The sequence below is a fragment of the Leopardus geoffroyi genome, chromosome D4 (genome assembly GCF_018350155.1).
Source record: "Leopardus geoffroyi isolate Oge1 chromosome D4, O.geoffroyi_Oge1_pat1.0, whole genome shotgun sequence".
Lineage (NCBI taxonomy): Eukaryota > Metazoa > Chordata > Mammalia > Carnivora > Felidae > Leopardus > Leopardus geoffroyi.
In genome coordinates this window covers 35343269-35359611 of record NC_059342.1, presented here as the reverse complement: position 1 = coordinate 35359611, position 16343 = coordinate 35343269, and the positions used below count along the sequence as shown (strand labels likewise).

Here is a 16343-nt window from a genome sequence, read left to right as displayed (position 1 = left end):
ATGAATTTTGTTGATCTTTTTAAAAAACAAGGTCTTGGTTTCACTGATCTGGTTTGTTTTGTTTTGTTTTGTTGTTGTTTAGTTCTTATATCACTTATTTCTGCTCTAATCTTTATTATTTCCCTCCTTTTTCTAGGTATAATATTTTTGGTTCTTTTTCTAGCTCCTTTAGGTGTAAGATTATTTGAGATTTTTCTTGCTTCTTTGGGTAGGCCTGTACTACCATAAACTTCCTTTTTAGGACCACTTTTATTACAGTCCAAAGATTTTAGACCATTTTGTTTCCATTTTCATTTTTTTCCATGTAAGTTTTTTGTTTCTTCTTTGATTCCTTGGTTGACTCATTTATAGTCTAGTAGCAGGTTATGTAACCTCTGTGTATTTTTGCTCTTTCCAGATATTTTCTTGTGATTGATTTCTACTTCATAGTGTTGTGGTCAGACAAGATACATGGTATGACTTAGATTTTTTTTTTTTTTTTTATTTTGTTGAGACTTGTTTTGTGGCCTAATATGTGATCTGTTCTGGAGAATGTTCCATGTGTACCTGAAAAGAATGCATATTCTGATGTTTTAGGGTGGAATGTTCTGAATAGGTCTGTTAAATCCATCTGGATGGGCCTTTCTTTTGAATCACAATAATAGCAACACAAATGAAACTCTCCTATCCTTTTCCTTCGTGTTTTCTCAATATGTTGGTTTTAGCTGTAGAAACTCATCTGTATTTGATGAAAGGTTTTAAGGATTCTCTTCTCCCAAATTTTTGGCCTTTGCAGATATCCTTGAAGGAAATTTACCAACTAAAACATGGCATGTTTTTTAGGTTGTGAATCCCACTAAATTAATATCAAGGAAAAACCATACTTTACAGGTTAAATATTCTAAGAAACATGATAGTAATGAGGTATTCTGAAATGAGCAAAACAATAATAATGCAAAATTACATTTTAGTTTATATTAGTGACAATTTACCTGTTCTCAAAAATTAGTTTTCTTTCATGTTGCCATGTATATTGTATCTTTATGTTAATGTATATTGTATATTTATGTTAATAATAAATAGAAATGTAACTTAGTTTCACTTAAAATAGTTAATTTGGTGTAAAGTAAAAATAAAATAATATTGAACACCTCATTTTCTTTAAAAATGATTTTAGGGGCTCTTGGGTGGCTCAGTTGGTTAATCATCTGACTTTGGCTCAGGTCATGATCTCATGGTTCATGTGTTTGAGCCCCACATCGGGCTCTGTGCTGACAGCTCAAAGCCTGGAGCTGGCTTCAGATTCTGTGTCTCCCTGTCTCTCTGCCCCACCTACCCCCACTCACGCTTTGTCTCTCTTTCTCCCTCTCAAAAATAAACAGTAAAAAAATAATAAAAATAAAAAAATAAAAATGATTTTAGTTAGCTATTGAATTATGATGAATTATTAAATTTCTAATAATGATAAGGTAAATAACCTGACACTTAAACTGAATTATTTCAAATGGGATAATATCTAACTTTGAATTTAGTTTTTTTTAAAGAATAAAATCAGATAATTTACTAGGATATTTTCTGATGTTGCAAAACATTTGAGAAAAGCAGTGGGAATACCATTATGTATAGAGTTCACATTGATGTAGTGTAAAAATCTTGATGACTAGCATCTGATCAACCTGTGTTTAATACATGGCTATATTAACTGCTAGATGGGCAATGTTTAAATAGATTAATTTCAACTAAAATATCCTTTCTCAAGAACCTTGACCAAGTCAGTTCTCTTTTTCCTGGAAGAGTCACTCTATGTAAATGATCTGATCTCATGATTTGGAAAGGTTTGCGAAGCGCTGAGGTAAGAGGCAGCTCCACCTCCTCTGCTAAGACAGACAGAGTTTCTCAACATTAGCACATGATTGATATTTGGGCTGCATGAATCTTTTTTGTGATGGGCTGTCCTGTGAATTAAAGGATGTTTAGCAGCGTCTATGGCCTCTACCCACTAGATGCCAGTAGCAACTAGTAGCATGCTACCCCCAGCTGTGTTATATGTCCCCTGTCACAAGAATGGGGGTTAGGAAATTAGCCTTGGTAGAAAATCCCTGGGGCCCCTGACTGGCTCAGTCAGTGGAGCATGTGACTCTTGATCTCAGGGTTGTAGGTTTGAGCCCCACAGTAGGTATAGAGATTCCTTAAAAATAAAATTAAAAAAAATATCCCTGAGTTAAAACATTAAAATGATGTGAATTAGTCTCCAACCCTCCTTGAGTTCCACCACCAGATCTGTAAAAAGAGATTCTGATGAAAACATACTTTATAAAATATGTTGTGTACCTTTCAGGTTTGGCATTTAGTGCTTTCCTTATCCAGGGTATTGTTTTATTCCTGTCTTTTTTTTTTTCTTCCCTTTGTTGTTTTTTTTTTTTTTTTTGTTGTTGTTGTTGTTGATTTTCTCTTATCAAGTCATTTTCCCCCTTCCAATTCTACCCTGTACTTAGTTAACCCAATCTTCATATATTTTATAATCAATTGATTTATATAGTTTATTGTCAAGCTAGCTAACATACAGGGTATACAGTGTGCTTTGGGAGTAGATTCCCATGATTCGTTACTTACCTACAACACACAGTGCTCATCCCAACAATCCTTCTCAATGTCCATCGTGCCCCCAACTCTCCACACCCATCAACTCTCAGTTTGTTCTCTTTATTTAAGAGTCTCTGATGGTTTGCCTATCTCTCTGTAACTTATTTTGTTTCACTTTTTGCTCGCAAAGTAGCTAAAGATCATCTGTTTGCTTTGTCAATCTAACTCTTCCTTATTGATACCAGGTCTTTCTATGATAAATTTATTATAGCCTGGCAATAACACTGGCAATCCAGTTTTGTACTGTCTCTTTGTCACATACTTTTGCTCCCATGGATATTAGACAATTGGATTCTTGCCTGACCTATGGAAAACGTTAAGTGCCTCCCTGTCATTTAAGAAGATTTTCTGTTCTTCTAGTCATTCCAGACCAAGAGTAAAATACAGAACATAGAATTCCAGATGTTAAATAACCATTTAAAATGCCTCATTGAAAAAAAAATGCCACTTTTACTTTGATTTATTTAGTGATTCTTTCATGAATGAAGTTTGTCATTCATAGTTACATTTATAAATTATTTCTCACAATTATAATATGAAAATATAATTATAATTATATTCAAATATAAGAAATACAAATGGAGATTTTCATACTCAAGAGATGATTAGTAGACTAGAAATATCATTTGAAGTGTTTTTTAAATGTCCAAATTATTTAATAATTTTAAAGGGTTTTTGAAGGATTTTTACTTTTCAAATGTCTTGTAGTTTTTAATAGCCAACAATTATTGGCTACTTACTATGTCCTAGGAAGAGTTCTAAGCAATTTATTTGTATTAACTCATATAATCTTTGCAACAACTTCACTCTATGTAAAACAAACTTAGGCTCAGAAATGGTTTTGTAAATTGTCCAGTATAGCTAGTAATTCAGGGGCTAAGGTTCAAATCTAAGAAATGGGATCTTCTAGGTTTGGCCATAGAACAAAGAAAATAGCCTAAATTTGTGTGTGTGTGTGTGTGTGTGTGTGTGCACACGCATGTGTGCACGCATGTGTCTGCATTTGTGTCCACATCCGCTGTACTTGAATACTGGCTGAGGGAAAATTATGCGTGACCCAAAGGATTGATTCCCTTGGATTATCCAGGGACTTGTGTGACACTTCCATATAACATTGGAATCCCTTAATTCACAGTTTGAATTGAGTTTACTCAGATGTCTTCTAGAGTTAAGATTCTTTGAGTTTGTGAACTTTAAATATGGAAGAAAAAACGTACTTTTACTTTATACATGCTATATATTTTATTATTTATTTATTTATTTATGTATTCATGGTAAAACTTTTATTACAACATACTGGTGGAGATCACAAGGAAGTTCATGCCTTCTGATTTCTATCCCCCTCACATCTGGAAATTGCAAGTAGATAGAATGTCAAAAAATATGGACAAAGTAAGTGGTTCTTTGATATTACATTTAATTGAAGTTCTTGTAATCAGCGTTGTCACATTTGCAGTGAGAATTCTTACATTTGGATCTGTGATTTTATGTGGATGGGTATCCACATATTTGCAAATAGGACGCTGCCTCTAATAGGATAATAAAATTGAAAGAAATCATGGAAATATGGGTCTTTTATGCAGCAATATGTGATTCTGTTTCCTCTTTTGATTTCTGAAGTACCCAAGTTCATTTGAACACATTTAAATCTATTATCTGAACATACATTCTAGTTTCATTGCCTGAAAATTGAAAACATTATTATTACTGTGAAAATGATTCTCTTAACTTAATTGGTGTTCCATTTCCACTTTTTGATGAACAAATATTATAGGATTTTTATTATCATAAAACCTGTTTAACCTACTTCCTCATCTTCCTATTCAGAACATAATAATTCATTTAGCAGTTTTGATAAGTGTTATCTGAGTTTTTGCCTGAAATTGACTGTTGTGTATCAGGAACTGAATCTACCTCTATGTTTCTTTCTAGGAAAAAAATCTTTTTTTTTTAAGATATAAAGGAATAAAGTTCATTTAGAGATTCAGATTGAGAAGTATATTAGAATATTTATACCTTATTCTTTTTTCCTTAATGAACTAAAGCAAAAAAAATAAATACAAAAGTATTTTTGGAAGTTAATAGATAGATACTAATATTGAGCAATGGTTGAGCATTAAAACATGTTCTTGTTTTAATTTTATGTTTTGGTATTTCTCAATCTGTTATACTAAGTGTATTAATGAAAACATTATATATATATATTTTTTACAATAGGTTCCTGTCCTGAGACCACAGCAGGATGTGCCTTGGACAAAGGTATGCACATTTAAAGTATATTTCAAATATTCTCCACAAGTAAAGTATATAAATAAAAAAGTTTTAATAGTAAAAAACTTATAGTTATTATATTACTGTCATGTGTTTAGATATATTCAATTATAGTACATGTTCATGTCATGATAAACTGAGCTGATAAAACATGATACTAGTGAGAAAACATCAGAATCAAAAATCTGATTATTAAACACATATCATTTCCTGAGCAATGAAAGTCTTAATCCATACAACACATAATCAAAGAATAGTTATAACTAATGCCCTTGACAGTAAAAGAGTGATACTGTTCAAAGTTTAATGGAAGTTGTGTAAACTAGTCTTTAATGACTCTGATGATTCAGTTATTGAAGATAGAATATATGAAAGTGAAATATATCAGTCAAGATCTACCTTAGTGCCTAGGATTTGGGGGGACCAGATAGTGAAATTACAAGTGGATTTGAGAAGAAGATGCAAACAGCAAGATACATAAAGCTCAGTAAGAATTATATAAATGCACTACAGGAAAGCTAAGGAGGAGAGTATAAGGCCAATACAGGATGCCTTTAATTTCAAATGGAATATTATTGTAAAAAAAAATGTGGAAAAGAACATTATAAATATCATGAATTGTAATAACCTTGAATCCTGAGAGGGAGCCAAAAAGAAAAATTATACAATGAATAAAAAGTACATAGTGGGAACTCCAGGAGTAAAGACAAAAGGAACTAAGATTCTTAGGGATAGTAATGGAGAAAGAAGAAGGAGCTGGAAATGGATCCCACCTACAGGAGCTATTAAAACCATTCCTTCTCTATGGAGGAAGTAGCAAGAAAAAAATTGCTTAAAGTAGCGTAGCACATATGGAATTTGAGTTCTAGGATAAGGTACTGAAAGAAAGTTTGTCATTTCTTTGGAGGTATTTAAATAATGAATGGAGTTACAGATGTCTGCTTATAGTTTCTCTAAAATTCTCTAGATCATTTACCCTATTTTGCATCCTTCCACCCCACAATGAAATGGATGAAACAGTTCTTTTATTATTTTTGTGTGAAAAATTCATTTTATATTTAAAGGAAAGTGGAAAGTAGGTTTGTGGTTATAAGAAAAATGTAGATATATATCTCAATAACAATTGATATCCTATTTTATGCAAGCATAATATTTGGGGAAATACACTTATATACTCATGTTTATATTTTACATTTGGCCCAAAACATACTGTATGTGTTCTGGCATATTAGTTCTCTATGAAAAATAAACGTCTAAAAGCATATCCACATAAATAATATTCAATATATGAATAATTGATTTTTAAAAATTGAAACATGCTTCTAGTTTTTTGTTTTGTTTTGTCAGGAGTATGACTCCTGACTCTATTTTTCATATAGTTTTTTCTCTTAGTCACTTTCAGTACCTATTCAGAGACTGGTGTGATTTCAGAATATCCATGTAAAATATGCCAGCTGATGTGCTCTGCCAGACAGAATGAATGGCTGCAGGCACAAATCTCTGTTGTGTCAAGGCTTTGGCATGACATTTGGCAGGGAGCGAAATCAAACACAACACAATGCAAATAATCATGGTTTCCCATAGATATGTAGCCTCAAACTCAAGCCTGCTATTAGTCTTTACTACTCTTTTCCCTCTTTTTCTAGGGAACATCGTTTCTAGTAATGAACTGAAAACTATGGTATTTCCTGGTGTTCTCATAGTGTAAAGAAATAGGAAGATTGTGGCTTTGAAACTGGGCCTTCCAGTTTTAAGTGTGGCTCTCTCACTAACTAGTTGTGGAATCCTGGACAACTTACTTCAAATGAATTCAAAATGAATTTACTAATAATTATCACAGGGGTTGTGCGGGTATTAAAATGATAAAATTGTCCATAGAAACTCTTCCACCTGTTAAATAATTAAATGCTATTCTAGCCCTTCCCGTTTTTATAATGAGATGGGTTTTGCATGAAACTTCTTAATCATCGTCTCAATCATATTGTGAATGCAAGAGGAATTACTCTAATAACATTTTTAAATTTCAGGCTATGTAAGCATGTGCAATAATATTTGTCTTCATCTTTGGGTGGGTACTCTTTCTAGTGAAGGAAGAGTTGTTGCAAATTTCTTGATTTTTTTTTTCTATTTGCTTCCTTTTTTAAAGAGTTGCATGTGATAAGAGGGTTTTTATGTTGTGTAAGAGTGTTTTGAATCTCCTTAATTTAATTTTAGGTTTTGTTAGTGTACTCAAGGATGGAAAAACACATAGTAAAATATAGATGGCTTAGCAAAACTATACCTTCATAGCATACCCACACTTGGTTTTTAGTTCAGTAGCTCAGTTCAACTTCCTTACTGAGAAATTATTATGTATTATATATACTGGGCTAGATGCTAAAGGTGCAAAGAAGAAAGAGATGTGTATTCTGCTGTATAAGGGAATTATAATCTAGAAGGGAGTATACATGTGAACATCATTTTAAAACAATGTGGTAACAGTACGATGGAGAGGTTCCAATAAAGGGCCATATAGAAAAGCATTTCAATTAAGTTGGCTTCCTGGAGGGGTTGACACTTCAAGTATCTTACGGTGAGATGAACTGATCAATATGTAAAGTCAAATATAAAGTCAAATATAAAGACAGGATGGTGGAAAGAGGTCAAGAACAGGACTAAAACACTGAAAGTAGTAGTAAAGGTACAGATTTGAAATTAGAAAGTAAAATCCACCCAATTTGTTCTTGAAGGTATATATTTAAGATCTATATATCTTTTTGTTAGGGGATAGGCTTCAAGAAGAATACATACAAGACTGTAAAAAAATTCAACATCATTAATAGTGGTTATCTCTATGTAGTATACCTAGATATATGTGTGACTTTTGTTTTTTATTGAAACTCTGATATGTGTTCTACATTTTATATAACAAACATTGTGAACACTCTCTAATGTGGCTCCCATGATCCTGCCTCTTGATGTTCATACCTTGAGTGTGGACAGATCCTCTTGCTTGCATCTAATGAACAGCATATATATTAGTCCTATGATTATGTTATGCTGATAGGTGTTTATAATTCTGATAGGTGTTAATGATATCACATTATAGTTTTAATTTTAATTTTGCTAATGGCTAATGATTTTGAACATATTTTCATGTGCTCATGTGGCATCTGTATCTTTGATGAAATGTCTGTTCATGTTGCTTGCCCATTTTATAACTGGATTGTTTTATTTATTTATTCTTTCATCTTTTAAAAAATTGTTTAATGTTTATTTTTGAGAGAGAGAGAGAGAGAGAGCACACATGCACAAGTTGGGGAGGGGCAGAGAGAGAGGGAAACACAGAATCTGAAGCAGGCTCCAGGCTCTGAGCTGTCAGAACAGAGCCTGATGCAGGGTTCGAACTCATGAACTGTGAGATCATGACCTAAGCTGAATTTGGGCGCTCAATCAACTGAGTCACCCAGATGCCCCTATTTATTTATTCATTCATTTTAATGTTTATTTATTTATTTTGAGAGAGGGAGGGAGAGAGAGAGAGAGAATGAACATGAGTGGGGGAGGGACAGAGAGAGACTCCAAAGCAGTTCTTTGCCCAGCAAAGAGCCCCATGTGAGATCATGACCTGAGCTGAAATCAAGAGTTAGATGCTTAACCAACAGACCCAGCCAGGGGCCCCTAACCGGATTGTTTTTAAAGTGTTGAGTTTTGAAATCTTATGAATCTTATTGAATACATAATTGGCTGATGGAGAAGGTGAAGAGATATTAGCTGAAATCCAGACAGGTAAGCAGTCAGGAAGCAGGTGGCATATACGTCTGATCTTCTGGGGGGAGATCAAGGATAGAAATAAAGATTAAAGGAGCGCCTGGCTCAGTCAGTTAAGCGTCCAACTTTGGCTCAGGTCATGATCTCAGTTTGTGAATTCGAACCCAGCGTCAGGCTCTGTGCTGACAGCGCAGAGCCTGGAGCCTGCTTCAGATTCTGTGCCTTCCTTTCTCTCTGCCCCTCCCCACCTGCACTCTATCTCTGTCTCCCAGAAATAAAGATTAAAAATTTTTTGAAAAGAAATAAAGATCAAAATAATGTCATAGTCAAGATGAAATTGAAGCATGTCTTGAAGGACAGTAACTTCAAGCCCTTATATTTTCCTGAAGCACAGAATGGTCCCTTACTCTCAAAATTTTATTGTATGTTATTAAGTAAATGTTCTTTAATTCCCTGGACTTGAAATTTTATATAAAACATTAAGGTTTTCTCATTTACCATAGACCTTTAATACTACCAGTATGTGAGTAGTGTCAATAATATATGAAATTTTCAGTGGAAAAACTAAATTGAAGTTTTGGTGTGTGGCATAGACACGGGGAGAGACGAAAGGATTGATCTGGTCAGGCTAAGATCTGGAGCTCAGATTATCTACAGAAATAGAGTAGATATTTTGTAAAGACTTTTTTCTCTAGATACTATAACAAAGTTCAGTTCAGAAGGCAAATCCATTATCTGAGATGTATGGTGATACATCCATGGAAATCCAGTAAAGCAGGCTAGATGGGGAGTTTTTCATGAACAAATGTACAACACCAGGTGAGAGAAGGAAAGGAAGGAGTCTCTGAAAGTCTAGAAAGACTAGAGCATGTTGGCTAATTGAGGACATCGGGGGGCAAAGTAACAATCCATCATTCAAGAGAGACATTAACTATTTTAAGATTCCTGCCTCATGTGCTAATCTTTGTAATAGATTCAGTTTATACTTGAGAATGAAAATTAATATGGTGCTGGTATAAACCAAACATAAGTCCACTCAGTGGAACAAGGGACAAGAGGCTCCCCCACTGTACTAGCATTAACCCTTTAGTTGCTAGGTTGTGGGGGCTTCTGAAGGATAGGCCAAGACTGTAAGGGCAGTGGGAAGAAGGGGGATTTGAGTCAGTGCCTGTTTACCAGTTGTATCTAAGTTTTTTAATATTTTAATAACCAGGTCAGCCACTACCAGAACAGATGGGCCAAATACAGCCTAGATTATATGCCTATTAGTAGAGAGTCTCAGTGGAGTGGACTAGAAATAGAATGACTAGGGGTGCCTGGGTGGTTCGGTTGGTTAAGCATCTGACTTTGATTTCAGTTCAGGTCAGGATCTCACAGTCCTGAGATTGAGCCCCTAGTGGGGCTCTGTGCTGGTCATGGGGCCTACTTAAGATTCTCTCTTTCTTCGTCTGTCCTTCCCCTGCTTATGCTTTCTCTGCTTCACACAAATATATAGATAGATATAGATAGATATAGAAATAAAACTATATAGATATAGATATAGAAATATATAGAGATAGAGATAGATAGAGATAGAGATAGATAGATAGAATAATGACTAAAGAAAGGGAGCAAGGGACCTCCTTGTTCAAAGACAGAAACTTGTAGAAGGATTGCTTTTGAAAGTTATTTTACTACAGAGATCATCAAAATTGGCTTGATAAGAGTCTGAAATACTGAAAGTATAAAACATGATTTTTGTGTCCATTAAACACTATCTACCATGCTCTGGCAAACCCACTTCTTACTGGGTAGTGTGCTTACTACCTTCATCATATTTGGGGATCCCAAATATTTTCAGCCACTTTTTGCTGTGAAAATGTCTTTTTTTTTCTTATTAAGAATTCTGATTATTTTCAAGTTTCAGCCTCATATTTAATTCAGAGATTCTCATCTTGCCTGGGCACAGCCTAGACTTGATGTTCTAGTTGTTTTGAATGTGTTTGGGGTAGTAGGCGATGGGGATGAGTGGGAGTGAAGGAATGGGAGGAGGGTGCCAAAATGCCCTGCTTCCTCATGGCTCTTCCTCCTTCCCTGTTAATTGTTTGGATTGGGGTAGAGAAAGGAGGAGGGACACAAAGTTCTCACATGTAACTGCCTTTGGCAAGTGGCTATCCACTCTCCATTGATTGTCACTGCTGCTCTATCTTTGGCATGAGTGCTTTCTATGAACCTGGAAACAACTTGTGTCATGAGTATGCTTTTGGTGGTACTTCAGAGCATCTTGTTAGGGCTATTACTGGGTAGCTTCCTGGTACTTGAGACCTGGCCCAGATTCAGCCTCTTTCTACCTCTCCTCACCTCCCATCAGTGTCCATATGTGGCCACATCACAGACTTGACATATGAAAAGAAATGTGGTTCCCCATTGCTCTCAATGACATAAGAATTGTCTTAAACTAAAAGTAAACATTAAGAAAAATACACAGAAGTCAACTGAATAGAAGAGAGCCTACAGTGAATGATGTCTTTTTTTTTTTTAATAAGGAAAGGAATGGTGGTATTTTCTTTAATTAGGAAAAATTAAGTCTGGTGGGAGACTGTGAAATAGACATAAATGTGTGTGTGTGTGCGTGTGTGTGTGTGTGTGTAAAATTATATTTTAATTTATCCACTTTACTCTTGAAACATAAATACAGCCTAAGGGCAGTAGCCTGTGTTTGCAATGCACCCAATCAGGATTATATGGGGACTTTTCCCCAACAGTGCCAGAGTTTCACCAGCAGAAATGACAATGGGGATTGTCCAATGTAAACCTTACGATGTTGATAATAATTGTAACTCAAGGATCAGTGCTATCCAGCAAATGGTTTCACCTGTGCTCCAGACTGTAAGGAGGGAGGTAGAGCCAAAATAATGATGACAGGCTTGCAGAAAACAGGAGTCCAAATTCTTGACTACATGAGTGGGATAGTCAGGAGCATACATATGTTTGAAAGGATAGGTTAACATCTATATCTTATTTACTCCTTAATGGCAATTTTACAGGTAGAAATATCCTATTAGTTTATTTGGGGAAGCTGAGTCACAAAGTGCATAATATGTGACAGGCAAACTTCATTTGAACTGATTCTAAATCCCACCTTCTTTATATGAAATTACAATAGCTAATATAGAAAATTGGAATACAATTGGGGTCGATTAAAGAGGAAATAATTATTTTATAATAAATCCTTATTTTCAGTTTCTAACTGCGTTAACTTTTGATGAAATTGTTTTCTCTAGAAGAAACATAGCCAGACAAATAAAACTCCACAAAATTTATAGAAAACATATATTAAAAAAAAAAACAGAAAATTAGTGTTTTCAGTTGTTTTTGAAAGACTTATTTAAGTCCAGAAGCAGCTGTGCTAAAAATTGCAGAATGTCAAATCTATGCTCCCCTATACATTTTGTTTTATCATAAAATTTAAATTGTTATGTATAGAGAGCTATCATTTGCATGAAATTTAACTAAAAAGTAAATACTAAATGTTTCAAATAGAATATAAAAGGTGTAATTGCTTAGTTTTCTTTGCACTTTTACTCTTTCTATTATGAACAACTGCTAAGGAAATGATCACAAAGGGAATTCCAGGAAACTACTCTGTCTTTATTATATTGCCTGAATTCATGTGAAGTTTTGCTGATATACTAAGTAGATCATCCAAGTGAAAATAATTCTGTAATAAATGTTATTCTCAGAGCTTTGAAGAAAAACAGGTATTCTATGAGTATTTTATGAAACACATCTTCATAGAAATCACTCCAGTTAAAATGGGTTCCATGAAAAAAGTAATTTGAGAAACACCACTTACAACCTCCTGTATACCAAGTCATCCTATGGGAGATTTAGCATGCTTATCATCACAAGACCTTGAAAATTTCTGCAGCAAAATTTATTAATTTTGTTTGATCTGGAAAAACTTGGATCCAATATAGCCTCCCCTATGGGGGAGGCAGTATTTTGCCATGGTTTAGAGTGTGGTCTCGAGTCAGACTAGGTTTGATTCCATGCTCTAATTTTTTTTAATTGAGGTAACATTTACATAGCATAGAACTAACATGTAATGTGAATCATTCAGTGGTATTTAGTACATTAGCAATACATTCACCACCTCTATCTAGTTCCAAAACATTTTTATCACTTCAGAAGGAATCATGTTCCAATTAGTTGCTCCCCACTCTTCCATCCCCCACCTGCTCCACTCTGCCAAATTGTGTGAACATCTGCTTACTGTCCTTGAGACTCAGTTTTTCTCAGTATTCTATAAAGACAGGATTCACCTTATATAGTAAATGTAAGGATTCAATAAAACAATGCATACAGTGCACTTAGAACATTGTAAGTATTAAATACATGTTTGATAAAATGTTAAACTTATGTGGTCCTCTTCAGCATCCAGGGAACAATTGTTTGAGACAGCACTTTTTAGGAAATGCTGACATAAGTCTATAGATCAGGAAAAGACCTCTAATAAGTGGTAGATCAAGGATTCCTTGGGTGCTAATGAATCTCACATGATACTCTTGTGGCTCAGAAAACTGACACTTAGCACCAATGTTTATCTTTGTCTTTTCCATATAATGTTTATTGCTAAAGTGGTTTAGAGGTAGAAGTTAGAGCAGAGAGGTGTTAAGAAGAAAGTCACAAGGAATTAAGACATGAATGAAGGAGATGAAACAGCTGACACCAACAATAACCTAGGTCTAATTATTTTCCATTTGATTCCATAGGTATTCATGATTATGAGATTTTTTAAAGTGTCATTGGCACGGCAAAGCAACATGTAAAAATATAAAATTATGTATGAGTATATATTTATATTTATACATGGAAATATATGCAAATTTAATTTTAGGTATAATTTTATATAAATGGAATCATATTCTACAATAGATGTATAGCTCTAGAAGGATTTTCACTGAAATGAGAGCAGTAATTGCCATGCTGTATCAGAAATTCAGGTGTTTTTGCCTCTGTAATTCTTTCTACAATTGTTAAAATTTTCTATGTGACTGTATGCTATCTTACTCACAGAAACAAAGCAATAATGCTATATCCATTTAATAATAGAGACATATTATAACCATACCTTGTTTGATATTTTTATACAACTTGTCTTGATAATCGCTGGAAGGACAAATCCTTAAATATGAAGATGATTGTGAACCTGAAGCAGGTTCGCTTGGTTCCAAGTGGAACAGAAGAAAGACCAAAAGAGTTTGTGGAGCCCTCCTTTCCTCCATAAATACAAATTACTGTTGAACCTGGTAATAATCAGCAAATTGGAGCTGTCAATTTCTTCTTACTTTTTCTAGTTCAGTATGTTCAAATTAAAAAAAAAAAAAAACAACAACAAAAACCTTTGCCCCCTAAAACATTATTATACCATTGATTTATAATTCCTTTACACATTCTACAAAAGATAACATACTCAGCGATTTTAATTTTTTAAATGTTTGTTTGATTTTGAAAGAGACAGCAAGTGGGAGTAGAGGAGGGGGGAGGGGCAGAAAGAGAGGGAGACACAGAATCTGAAGCAGGCTCTAGGCTCTGAGCTGTCAGCACAGAGCCCTATGTAGGGCTTCAACTCAGGAACCATAAGATCATGTCAGATGCTTAGCCACCCAGGTGTTCCATCACACTCAGTGATTTTAAAGGAAGAGAAGAGTTTATCACTCTTCACCACACAGGGAAGTTTAATTTTCTATTCTGATCTTTTTTATTCTGTACTTTCTTCATTTGCCTCTTGAACCAAAAGATGATTCTTGTAGTGGCTCTTATAATGGTTCCCAACCTGAAGTGTCTTCATAGGCATCATTTGGAGACCTTGTTTAACATACAGATTCTTGGACCCCACCCCAGTGTTTCTTATTCTTGAGAATGAGGTCTGGGGATCTACAGTAGGTGACAATGGTCAAGATGATACTTAGGCATGATTCATGAATTACACTTTAAGAAACATTTGAAGCTTTATAAGTCTCAATAATTAGCATGTTTGCAAACCTATGATTTTAAAAAAAATCTCTTGCAGTCATTTTTTCTTATAAAAGCATTTGTAATTCTTTTTTAGCTCCTCTCCTTGAAAATGTGTTTGGTTCAGGTAGAATATGACAGCTTATCCATCATAATAATCACATGGACAATCCCCAAATGGCAAATGCAGAAATGATCGAACAATCTACTTTTCATTTCATTTCTTTATAGAGTAGATATAATCCAATTGTTTATGACAAGTGAAAGAATCAAATCTTCAATTATATTTTGTTGTTAGATTGATGTGATTTCACCAAAACAGTCCCGTTTGCAGTAAATTATTTAGCACATAGCACACAATAGCAATATAATATTTAATTTATATAATAGTTACGGTTTAGGATTTTTCTTTAAACTGTCTCAGCTGTGCTAACACATTTGCCCCTAAACATCTCTGAGAAGCAGATAAGAACTGCTATTATTTATGACCAGTTGCAGAGAGATTGAATCACTGAGCTATTAAGTACCCCAAAGAGGGTCACACAGTCAGTGACTACGTCAAAACAAACACTTCATCGCCTGAATTCTTGATCAGTAATTTTCTCAACAAATCCTTTTGCATATATCTTTTCCTGTAAGAGTTTACAGCTCATTCAATTTTCTGAGAGATTCTTCATTATGGACATATGAGAATTTGTACCCTGTGGAAGGTTGAAACCTGGAAGTGGGAAATCATATTAAAGACAAGTCCTTACTTTTCAAAAATAACTTTTAAAATCCCTTATGTGTCCTTGTCCGTATCCCTATTTCACAGAATACTTTGTTCATTCATTCATTCATTCATTTAGTCAAGCAACTGATATTTCCTAAGCATATACAGTATGTTGAGCACACTGCTAATAAACGGGAAATTATCCTTGTCCTCATTTTGTGTAATCAGATAAAGAAACAGACACATATACAAATAATATGATATAGCAATTACTCTCTTGGAGCTAGGTATTATGTGCAAAGTAGCTTAAGCAAAGAATCACCAAGTCTATTTTCTTCTCAGAAATTAGTAAGTTTGAGCTAGGATTTGAATGAAAGGCAAGAATTTACATGGATTCAGTATAAGGATAGGGGCATGGCTAGCGAAAAACAGAGGAAATTTTAAACATAATGTAGTCATATCCCATCTAAAATATAAGTGTAGATATCTGGATTCAATATTTAGAGGCCAAATTAATACATTTGTAAATTTTTGAGGGCATTTGCACCACATTGGGACCCTCATTTTTGGAATCTGGCATCTTCCAAGGAGAACAATGTGGATCATACAAAGATAAATGACCTTTAGCACCATGTGCTTTCCCCATTAAAACTATTATCTCTCTGGCAGCCATATTGATTTAGAAAACTAGACTTGTCTTGATTATACAGTATATACAAGCAAACACAAAAGAACGCTAGTGTTTTTAAATATAAAACTGAACAAAGCAAACACTCACTTCCTAGGCTGGACTTGTATGCTTCAGCCTGAAGGGTATTTTTGCAACCAAGTAAGAAGCCCTCAAAATATAATGGAAACACTGACAGACACTTAACTATACCAGCTCTGGTGGGTACAGCCATAATTCACTTCATAATATAAATTGATATGTTGTCCAGAGGGGTCCCTGCATTGGTGTTATTGAGTGTCTTTTGAAAAGTTCTGGTTCTGG

General features: G+C 34.4%; 1 protein-coding gene across 46 annotated transcripts in view; it reads left to right on the top strand.

The window, feature by feature from the left end:
• The window catches only part of PTPRD (protein tyrosine phosphatase receptor type D), a 2239943-nt gene that overhangs the window by 833722 nt on the left and 1389878 nt on the right, over positions 1 to 16343 (top strand). For 45 of the 46 annotated variants that reach the window (XM_045470157.1, XM_045470168.1, XM_045470171.1 and 42 more), the window contains one exon: positions 4840 to 4881. The gene's annotated coding sequence lies outside the window, so the exon portion shown is untranslated. Of the gene's footprint in view, positions 1 to 1191; positions 1203 to 4839; positions 4882 to 16343 lie in introns of those variants that run through there. The other variant, XM_045470159.1, reaches the window with a different exon arrangement.